We start from the raw sequence: 11,447 nt of genomic DNA, 5'->3' as shown, positions 1-11,447 counted from the left end.
TTGGGGTAATGGTACCCCAATTTCGGTAACTCACTGTTTAAACATCTGAATGACTTTCTTTGATACTTGGCATTTCACTTTTTTCATTTTGATTTTTTAAAGATTTATTTATTTATTAGAAAGAGAGTGTGTGTGTGTGTGCCAGCATGAGTGCGAGGAGGGGCAGAAGGAGAGGGAGAAGCAGATTCCCCACTGAGCAGGGACCCCAATAACAGGGCTTGATTCCAGGACCCTGGGATCATGACCTGACCCAAAACCAAGAGTTGGATGCTTGACTGACTGAGCCACCCAGGCACCCTGATCCTTGGTTTTTTAATACTATCAGTACAATGTAATTGATACACAGGATCTCGATACATAGTCTATTAATCATGATGATAAGTGATACCAGTGCTTATTTTGTCCAGGTCCAGCTCACCAGTGCGATGATATCGCTTCTACTTACATTATAGAATTTAGTTACATTTGTCATATATTTATGTGCTCATATTTATGCATCCTTGACTAAGCTCTGAACTTGTTGGGGCTCAATAGTGTGTCTTTTTTTTTTTTTTCAGCTGGAATGTTTCTCATTTTTTGGAAAAATATGAGATCTTTTAAGGGACTGTATTTCCCTTTTTGCTTTGACTACTAGGAAGCTCATAGGCAAAATGAAAGCCCGACTTTGCTAACTCTGAAGGATGAAATAGTATGTATTTGTGTGCATACACTTTCCCAGACCTCTTACTATTCTACCTTCATCTTTTACAGATTTCTTTTTTTAAGATTTTATTTATTCATGAGAGACACAGAGAAAGACAGAGACATAGACAGAGGGAGAAGCATGCTCCTCACAGGAGCCTGACGCAGGACTTGATCCTCAGATCTGGGATCATGCCCTGAGCCAAAGGCACTCAACCGCTGAGCCACCCAGGTGTCCCTTTTACAGATTTCTTTATTTTCATTTTGTTTCATGGTTATATGTTCTGTCAATCTGTTACAGATTCTTTCATTCTGCTTAGGAGATGGTTCTTTGAGTTCCTTCTTATTTTTTTGACCCTTTTGCCCAGAATGGTCTTCTCCTAAACTTATGACAAGTTCACTCTCTGAATCTGAGTCTAAGCCCAAATGTACTGTTTGAGAATCCGTTTCATCTTTCCCCCTCAGTTTATCCTTTATGAGAGGAGGCAAGGCTTTCACTTTTTCTGTAAAGTCCTTCTCAGGCTGGGGACTTGCCTTTTCTTTGAGCCTGGATCCGCTTTCCCACTAGTCGGCCATGCACTTTTCAGTTTCTCCTTAATTTCCACTGGGTTTGCCAGTTTGAGCCTTTTGTTTTTATTTATTTTATTATTATTATTATTATTATTATTATTTTACTGTAGACAGCTCTTTGTCCTTCGAACTACCTTCTTTGTGTTCTGCATCTTCTGGCTCATTCTTAGACTTCTGCTCACTATCAGTGATATACTCATTATCACTACTATCTGACTTCTCAGGATCTTCTGAATTGCTGTGCTCTACAGCCATGTAAACATCATCTGAGATTTCATTTATGCCTAGCTGTGCTTTGCAACTCTCTATCATCTTGTCGAGATTTAGCTGGAACTTGCTGTGAATCTGCCAGTTGGGCAAGATGAGAAGAACAGGCACCAATAGCATAGCTAGCTGCTGTGCTGACATGGCTCCTGCCTGCTGGTTTATCTATTGTGTCTCATTCTTTTTTTTTTTTTTTAAGATTTTATTTATTTATTCATGAGACACACACACACACACAGAGAGAGAGAGAGAGAGAGAGAGAGAGAGAGAGAGAAAGGCAGAGACACAGGCAGAGGGAGAAGCAGGCTCCATGCAGGGAGCCCGATGTGGGACTCAATACCAGGTCTCCAGGATCAGGCCCTGGGCTGAAGGTGGCGCTAAACCGCTGAGCCACCCGGACTGCCAGTGTCTTATTCTTTTTATATCCCCCCTTATACTAACTCTAAACAAAGGATGCACCTAGAAATTTCCTGGAGAAATGGTCTTGGGACTAGATACACCAATAAGGTATAAGAGCTTGAAAGTCATCTCAGAAGAAGAAGTGAGGGAGCCCAGAGTTCAAAGGGAAGGCTTCAATTTTAGTATATGTGCTGCCGAAGGGAGCACAAAAGGAAGGCTTTAAAGAGTCATTAGGATGTCACAGGGGATGCTGGATCTTCTTAGTGCATCCTACCATGAGGAAAGACAGGAAGAGTATGCCCTTTTATCGACAATGTTAATCTTTTGGCTTTTTAAAAGATTATTTATTTATTTATTTATTTGAGAGACAGACAGACAGAAAGAGAGAGAGGCAGAGGGAGAAGCAGACTCTCCACTGAGCAGGGAGCCGGATGCTGGGCCTGACCCTAAGATTCTGACATCATGACCTGAGCCTAAGGCAGATCCTTAACTGACTGAGCCACCCAGGCACCCCTGGCAATATTAAGGTGGTATCTGTCATGTCCCTTTACTGTGAAGTTACCATTTTTCCTTTTTTATTTATTTATTTTTTTTAAAGTTTATTTATTTATTTATGATAGTCACACAGAGAGAGAGAGAAAGAGAGGCAGAGGCATAGGCAGAGGGAGAAGCAGGCTCCATGCACCGGGAACCCGATGTGGGATTCGATCCCGGGTCTCCAGGATCGTGCCCTGGGCCAAAGGCAGGCGCTAAACCGCTGCGCCACCCAGGGATCCCTCCTTTTTTATTAATACGTATTTCACGTGGAGATACTTTGAGACTAGGCAAATATCCTATTTCTTTTTTTTCTTTTAAAAAATTTTATTTATTTATTCATCAGAGACACAGAAAGAGAGGCAGAGACATAGGCAGAGGGAGAAAGGGGCTCCTTGCAGGGAGCCCAGTGCAGGACTCAATCCCCGGACCCGGGATCATGACCTGAGCCTAAGTCAGGTGCTCAATCACTGAGCCACCCAGGCGTCCCTATCCTGTTTCTTTCTTTCTTTTTTTTAAAGATTTTATTTATTTATTCATGGGAGATACAGAGAGAAAGAGAGGCAGAGACACAGGCAGAGGGAGAAGCAGGCTGTATGCAGGGAGCCCCATGTGGGACTCGATTCCAGGTCTCCAGTATCACACCCTGGGCTGCAAGTGGCGCTAAACCGCTGTGCCGCCGGGGCTGCCCATCCCTATCCTGTTTCTTATCATACCTTGTCCTATTAATTTTAACACCCAATAATAATTTTCTGGGGTTTATCCAGAAATAGGTATTTTCTATTCCACTATCCCTGAGTTAATTATTAATGAGACTTTTGCTCCTAGAAAAGAAAATAGAATTTTACTGTTAGAAAGAGCTGTCCCCTCTTCACAGTTTCAGTTATGGTTTGGTTTCAAAGAAGGTGAAACATTAGAATTCATCAAACACATTAGAAAGGCTAATGCATGAAAATGCTTTTTTTAAAGATTTATTTTATTTATGGGGTCCTTAGGTGTCACAGTTGGTTAAGCATCCAACTCTTGGTTTCAGCTTAGGTCATGATCTCAGGGTCCTAAGTTTGAGCCCTGCATTAGGCTCTACTCAGTGAGGAGTCTGCTAAAGTTTCTGTCTCCCAGAAAAAAAAAAAAAGTTTCTGTCTCCCTCTGCCCCTCCCCACATGCATTTTATTTATTTATTTGAGTGAGAGAGAGAGAGAGAGAGAGAGAGAATAGGAGTGGAGGGAGGCAGAGGGAGAGGGAGAAAATCCCAAGCAGACTCCTCAATGAGTGCAGAGCCAGACACAGGGCTCTATCCCGCCACCCTGAGATCACAACCAGAGCCAAAATCAGGAGTTGGACGCTTAACCCACTGAGTCACTCAGACACCACTGAAATTATTGTTTCAAATGCTTTAATAAGAATTCACTCTTTGGGCAGCCCTGGTGGCTCAGCGGTTTAGCCCCACTTTCAGCCCAGGGTGTGATCCTGGGGACCCAGGATCAAGTCCCACGTGGGGCTCCCTGCATGGAGCCTGCTTCTCCCTCTGCCTGTGACTCTGCCTCTCTCTCTCTCTCTCTCTCTCTCGAATGAATAAATAAAATCTTAAAAAAAAAAAAAAAAAAAAGAACTCACTCTTTTTGATTTCCATCCAAGTGAGTGTATGTGGCAAGGAGTTGGTATATATGTGTACCTTGAACACGTAGGCCCATTTACTCTTGAAGTCATGACAGACAAGAATAAATTAACACCATGGGTTTGACACATGCAGAAGTACAACTCAGCAATGCAGACCCTCTCTTGGGTAACATCATATAACATAATGAGAGACACAAGGCCAGCATATTATATCTCAACATAGTAGGCAAAATTGAAAGAAAAAAAAAAGGAACGGTTCTTTGGAAAAAATTGAATAAAGTAACCTGTAGGAGCTTCAGAAAATTGTTGGTTAAATTCATTTTTATTTTCATCTCTAAAGTAATGAATGACAATTCTTTAGGCCTTTCTTCACAAAGTACCTATATTCTGAAAGTGTGAATTCCTTTCATAGAATCACACCCTAACTGTCTAGGACAGAGTCTTAAATGACCTCCATATTTCAGATGAACCATCTTTGCTTCATTGAAAAGAGTGGCATTATGGATGGTCTATACTCTTGGATAGTTAAGAAACAAAAATACTCACTTATGGTACAAATTGCCTTATTGTAAAGCCTGACAGAATTTGGGATCTAAGCCAGAGAATTTTCTAACATTTCTGCCGCAAAAGGGCAGCAAAATCACATGAAAATCTTTTCTGGGCCCAGATCAAACAGTACATTAAAAGGTTTTGCTACTGCACAACTTTCCCAAAGGCACTAGTCCTTCTCAAAATATTTATTCGAAGTGCTTTGAACTTGCTCTAACAGGTGAACACAGGACTGCAGATATTGTGGAAAGTTATATACAACCCCTACTCCCTTGATTTCCTTTATTAAAGAGATTGAAATCTAAATTAGTCACTGGTTTGCCTCTCTTTCAGCCAGCGTGGCCAGAGGAGAGGCAATTCTAGTCATTAGTGAGATGTATGTTAAGTCTTGAAAAAAGGGAGAAAAGGAAAAGCTTTGGGAGGAAGAAGATTTTGGCTTTTCTTCCTGCTTCACACCAGAAATATGAGCAAAGGAAAATGGAGTGGGAAGACAGAAGGAGCCATGATTCCCTGTAGACATCCTATTGCATAAGCTACCTCCTGACAGGTTAGCTAATTAAAATATGCCCCAATGTGTTTAAAGTACTGTCCTTGGGTTTTCTTTTGTTTTTAAGATATCACCCCACATAAGAAAGGTGTTTTGGAGATACTGAATTAAAAAACAAACAAACAAACAAACAAAAACCCCAGAACGCGTAAGTGGCTCACTGGTTGAGCATCTGCCTTTGGCTCAGGACCGATGGGGTCCTGGGATGGAGTCCTGCATCGGGCTCCCCCTGGGGAGCCTGCTTCTCTTTCTGCCTATGTCTCTGTCTCTCTCTATGTGTCTCTCATGAATAAATAGATTAAACCTTTAAAAAAAATTTAAAAATAGGGCAGCATGGGTGGCTCAGCAGTTTAAGCACCTGCCTTCAGCCCAGGGCATGATCCTGGGGTCCTGGGATCAAGTCCCATGTCAGGCTCCATGCATGGAGCCTGCTTCTCCCTCTGCCTGTGTCTCTGCCTATCTCTCTCTCTCTATCATGAATAAATAAATAAAATCTTTAAAAAAAATTAAAAATAAAAAACCTTTAAGTAACAACTAGTGGTACAATTAATTTTCAAATTTTGTCAACATAGAGGATTCAAATTCAGATTGGTTAGGGCAAATATTTTTGTATATATTTACTTCATATATAAATATCTATTGTATATAGTAGGAATAAAGCAGTCACAGAAAATAAAGGACTGATTTAATAAAAGTAAAAGGTAGTAACATTTCATCAAGTAAATGTTTTGCATTCTACAGGAAATATTTGAGTTACTTTAATAGGTAAACTACAAGGATCTATGATTCAACTAATTTATTTGGTGAGGAATACTAGGTACCAGAACAAGTTCTTTATTTTTTACAGAATGTTTTACTGAGTTTTGTTTTCACTTTTCAATTAGCTGTGTTGGTATTACAAATGAACCATATATAAACGAACCATTTGCAATACATATAATTATTCAAACTTACATGGTAAAAAATGAAAGTTTCACATCAATGTCAATTAGCTATGCACACTTTTGAAATGGAAGTGAAATGGAATATGTTGGTTAAGAATAAATTGGTGAATGTTTCTGTGATTACGTTGTAGGGGTAAGGCACTTTCATAATTACTGACGGGAATGTAAATGTGACAAAAACTATCAAAATCGCAAAAGCACATTTCCTTGGAATCAGCAGTTCTACATTTAGGAATTTATTCTGAAGATGTACTCACATGCATTCATGGAAAATCATACATGCACAAGATTATTCTTGCAGCACAGTTTGCAATAGCAGTCTGGAGACAAATGTTCATAAACAGGGGATTGGCTCTATGAATTACTGTGTATTCATAGAAGAAAATATTGAAAAGAATGAAGTAACTCATTATGTACTTATATGAAGCAATCTCCAACTTGTTATAGGTAAAAAGAAAAATGTTGAAAAAATGGATGGACAGTATATGGATATACCATATATGGGTATGTAAAAATATATATTTATATATATTTTCCCCCCTGGTATAGATATAACTGTGGGAGAAACTGACATTTGCTGCTTTTGGTGACTAAGAGTGATACGTGGGTTAATGTCACTAGGAACAGGGTAGGAGAAAAACTGCAAACCTATTTTCTTAATTATAAGCAATGTGTAAGCTATTACTTATCTTACAAAAGAGAATTAAAATATATATTACAGGGGAAAAAGTACAGTTTTTTTTTTTTTATTTCTTTATTTATAATAGTCACACAGAGAGAGAAAGAGGCAGAGACACAGGCAGAGGGAGAAGCAGGCTCCGTGCACCGGGAACCCGACGTGGGATTCGATCCTGGGTCTCCAGGATCACGCCCTGGGCCAAAGGCAGGCACCAAACCGCTGCGCCACCCAGGGATCCCGAGGGCAGGGTTTGAAAGATGGTGGACGATGTGGACCAGCAACAAACTAGAAGAAGACCGTAGAAGAGCCCCTGGATCTCATCAGGCTCAGCCTGGATAAGCGAATTTATGTGAAAATGAGAAATGACCTAGAGCTTCGAGGCAGATTACATGCTTATGATCAGCATTTAAATATGATATTGGAAGATGTGGAAGAAACTGTGACTACTATAGAAATTGATGAAGAAACATATGAAGAGATATATAAATCAACAAAATGGAATATTCCGATGCTTTTTGTCCGGGGAGATGGTGTTGTACTAGTTGCTCCTCCATTAAGAGTTGGCTGAAACAAAGAATTTATCGTGTATGGAATATAGGAGATTTTGTATGATTGCCTCTTTAAATGTAGAAGACATCCAAGAGAGAAACCTGCGTTCATTTTGATATTAAGAAATGACCAAGGATTCTTCCACCCTGAAATGAGTTGATTTGCAGATAACTCAAAAATTCTTTTTTTTATTTTTATTTTTTAAAGATTTATTTATTTTATTTGGGGGGGGGGGGGAGAGGCAGAGACACAGGCAGAGGGAGAAATAGGCTCCATGCAGGGAGCCCGACAAGGGACTCGATCCCAGGTCCCCAGGATCACACCCCAGGCTGCAGGCGGCGCCAAACCGCTGCCCTAACTCAAAAATTCTTTTTTTTTTTTTTTAATTTTTATTTATTTATTTATTTATGATAGTCACAGAGAAAGAGAGAGGCAGAGACACAGGCAGAGGGAGAAGCAGGCTCCATGCACTGGGAACCCGATGTGGGATTCGATCCCGGGTCTCCGGGATCGTGCCCTGGGCCAAAGGGAGGCGCCAAACCGCTGCGCCACCCAGGGATCCCTAACTCAAAAATTCTTAAACTAAAGGGCATTTTAATTTTTTTCAACTCTTTCAATAAATGTGATCACCAGGATGCAGAACTCTTTGTTCAGGAATTCCTTTGCTCTGTTGTTTTCTCAGACAATTTCTGATATTTTTTTCCTTTGAATTAAATTTCATGTTTTCTTTTTTAAAAAAATAAATAGGGCAGCCCCGGTGGCGCAGCGGTTTAGCGCCGCCTGCAGCCCAGGGCGTGATCCTGGAGACCCTGCATCGAGTCCCATATCGGGCTCCCTGCATGGAACTTCTCCCTCTGCCTGTGTCTCTGCCTCTCTCTCTCTGTCTCTATGAATAAATAAATAAAATCTTAAAAAAAAAAAAAAATATATATATATATTACTGGGGTGCCTGAGTGGCTCAGTCAGTTAAGCATCTGACTTGATCTCAACTCAGATCTTGATCTCAGAGTTGTAGATGCAAGCCCCATGTTGGGTTCCATGCTGGGTACGGAGTCTACTTAAAAAAATAAATAAAATCGAAAAAAAATAATATAATAAATGTGTTTCTACATGCATTAGAGACACCAGACTGTTCAATATCCTCCAGAGTGTGCTTCCTTTTTTGAGACCTTCAAGGACTTTATTAAAATCTGGATATTAATAATCTTCACTCATTAAAAAATGCACATTATATGTGGCTTCAGTTATAGAACCTAGTTATGCTCATCAAGGATGAAATCCTCAAGTATTCTTTAGTCAGCTACCCTCATTCCCATCTATTCTAATCATAAAACCAAGTGGGTCAACTCCAGAAGCACATGATGGATGCTTAGTAAATACCAGATGGGTGAGGAATGAGTAAATGGGTAATAATAAACTGTATAAACTATATATTATAGTTAATAATATTAGTGCTTCGGCTTCCACTTTAGCTCTTAGTTTAGATACAAAATGGCAAAAGCTTTGCTTGGAATGTCCTTTGTTGTTAAGATTTCTGACATCCCACTCAGCCACCTGAGAGGCCACAACATTCTCTCTAGGTTTGAGAGAATCCTTACAGCCACATCAGAGTTCCTAAATGTTGCTATGAAGCCAACAAGCTGTAATCTTAAACCAAATTCCAATACTGAAATGTGACATGATGAAACAGATTACTACCCCCTTCATAACTGATAATGCAGAACACCAATTATTCTATTGGGAGGTAGTAACATTAAGGTCTGCCCTCTGAGTGAGAACAATGCCCTTTTGTTCTCTGATGGGTAACACTTTCTTCCCCCTGGATATGGCATTGTCCCTCCATTGTTAAATTAAATCTTGCAGAAATCACCAAGGATTATCATGAATGTCAGCATTAATGTCAGCCTCCGTTAACAACAAAGCCAACATCTGGGAGTTTGCAGAAAGGGAGCAGCCCACTCAGGAAAATCAGGCAGAGTAGTTTGATGTGCCTGTCAAATTTCACATCAAAAATGATATAATACAATATGAAATGAATGAAACCTGGGGTGGGGGAGGGGGATATCGTTAATCAGAAGAGTTAACATATTGCCTCCCTAAACCCTCACTGTCAGCTTTGCCAGAAAAATACACATATCATAGAGGAAATACTGATAAAAATGTTGCAATACCCTTGTCTCAATATGTCTATAATTTATCAAGAAGCCAGAAAATGTGAAAGTTAACCCAAAAGTTATCGCAGGGGAAAGACTCCACTTAGACTACTAAGTAGAATGGCAAAATGATCCATGTGACAATGAAACAGAAAGGACTAACCTCACAGGGCAAGCTTAATGACAGGATTACTTTGAAAGATATTTATACAAATTAATACATAGAGATTCATAAAGTTTTATTTGCCTTAAAATCATACATTGCAAAACTATACTTTGTTGCTTGCTTTTCTGACCTGTTATCACAATAACATTTATTCCCATATCAAGCCCATGCTCCACTGGATCTGTGAAATATCGAACTTCTCTGCAAAGGAAGGCTCATCAGAAAGAAATTTGAGGGCAGCCCGGATGGCTCAGACGTTTAGCGCCACCTTTGGCCCAGGGCGTGATCCTGGATACCCAGGATGGAGTCCTACATTGGGCTCCCTGCATGGAGCCTGCTTCTTCCTCTGCCTGTGTCTCTGCCATTCTCTCTCTCTGTCTCTCAGGAATAAATAAAATCTTTAAAAAAAAGAAATTTGAAATATGATATTCTGAAACTAATAATATAAAATAAAGTCCTTTTTGCTGAATAAGTGACTTGTTTTATACTTTATCTAAAATCTTGTAATATGTTTTTAAAGTGTTCAGTTCAAACAACCAAGAAATAAAAGTGAAGAATAGAAAGAAAATATATAACTAGATATTGGAAAATCTATGGTAAATTTAGAAATATATTGCAAATTAGAAAAGCAGGACAAAAAAAAAAAGCAGGACAAAAAACATTTTAAAGCACCTTGGGGGATCCCTGGGTGGCGCAGCGGTTTAGCGCCTGCCTTTGGCTCAGGGCGCGATCCTGGAGACCCGGGATCGAATCCCACGTCGGGTTCCCGGTGCATGGAGCCTGCTTCTCTCTCTGCCTGTGTCTCTGCCTCTCTCTCTCTCTCTGAGTGTGACTATCGTAAATAAATAAATTAAAAAGATAAAAATAAAAAAATAAATCTGAAATGTTAAAAAAAAAAATAAATAAAGCACCTTGGATCAAGATCTTGCAACTATATTCACGTAAGATAATTCTATCCTAAGTGAAAATAATGTGTTTACTACTGCAACTAGCTTTCTATATAAGAGTTGGTGAAATGGCACATAGCTGTACCATAAAGTCATATATAAATGATATCCAATATAATGATAAAAACTGACAATGAGTTCCTGCCTTCCCCTCTTTTATCCTTCCTTCCTCCATCCCTCTGTCCTTTACCCTTTTCTTCTTTCTTTTTTAATCTCTGCTTGAAAGTATAGTCTAGACTAGTGTGCATAACATAATTAGTGCAACTAGTTTTTACCGAACCTGAATTAACTAAAATCCAAATCCAATTGATTTTTTAAGATTATTTTTATTTACATAGGAGAGAAATAGAGAGCACAAGGGTTGGGGGGCAGAAGCAGACTCCCTATTGAGCAGGGAGCTGGACACCAGACTCAGGGCTCTATCCCAGGACCCTGAGATCATGACTTGAGCCAAAGTCAGATGCTTAACCGACTGAGCCACCCACTTGCCCCCCAAATCTAATTTATTTTAGTTGTTTTTTGTCACTCCCTCATGTCTTGACACCCTCCAGGAATGTGCCTTGACAGGATCACTCCTTGATCAAATTCTAAGCAGAGAGCAGCACATACATATGCAGCATGTGAATATGCTCTAATGGAGCTAGGTGTGAGAAGCTGTGTGCTGACAAGAGAGGAGGTAACTGATCGAACCTGAGGGAACGTGGCAGACTTCCTATCAGGAGTAACATATGTATGGAAGGGTAAAATAGGAATTTGCCATATAGACAAGATGGGGAGGCAAGATACTCTATACTAAAGGGAGGTAGAGAAAAATGTGGTTAATCTAGTCAATAACAACAGATTACCTG

General features: G+C 39.8%; 1 pseudogene; it reads left to right on the top strand.

Moving 5' to 3' along the window:
* The first annotated feature begins 7,041 nt into the window (after nucleotides 1-7,041).
* On the top strand, nucleotides 7,042-7,381 carry LOC112655870 (U6 snRNA-associated Sm-like protein LSm3; annotated as a pseudogene).
* Nucleotides 7,382-11,447: the final 4,066 nt, after the last annotated feature.

Source organism: Canis lupus, chromosome X (assembly GCF_003254725.2).
Source record: "Canis lupus dingo isolate Sandy chromosome X, ASM325472v2, whole genome shotgun sequence".
Taxonomy (NCBI): domain Eukaryota; kingdom Metazoa; phylum Chordata; class Mammalia; order Carnivora; family Canidae; genus Canis; species Canis lupus.
This window is presented reverse-complemented; position numbering and strand designations above follow the sequence as displayed.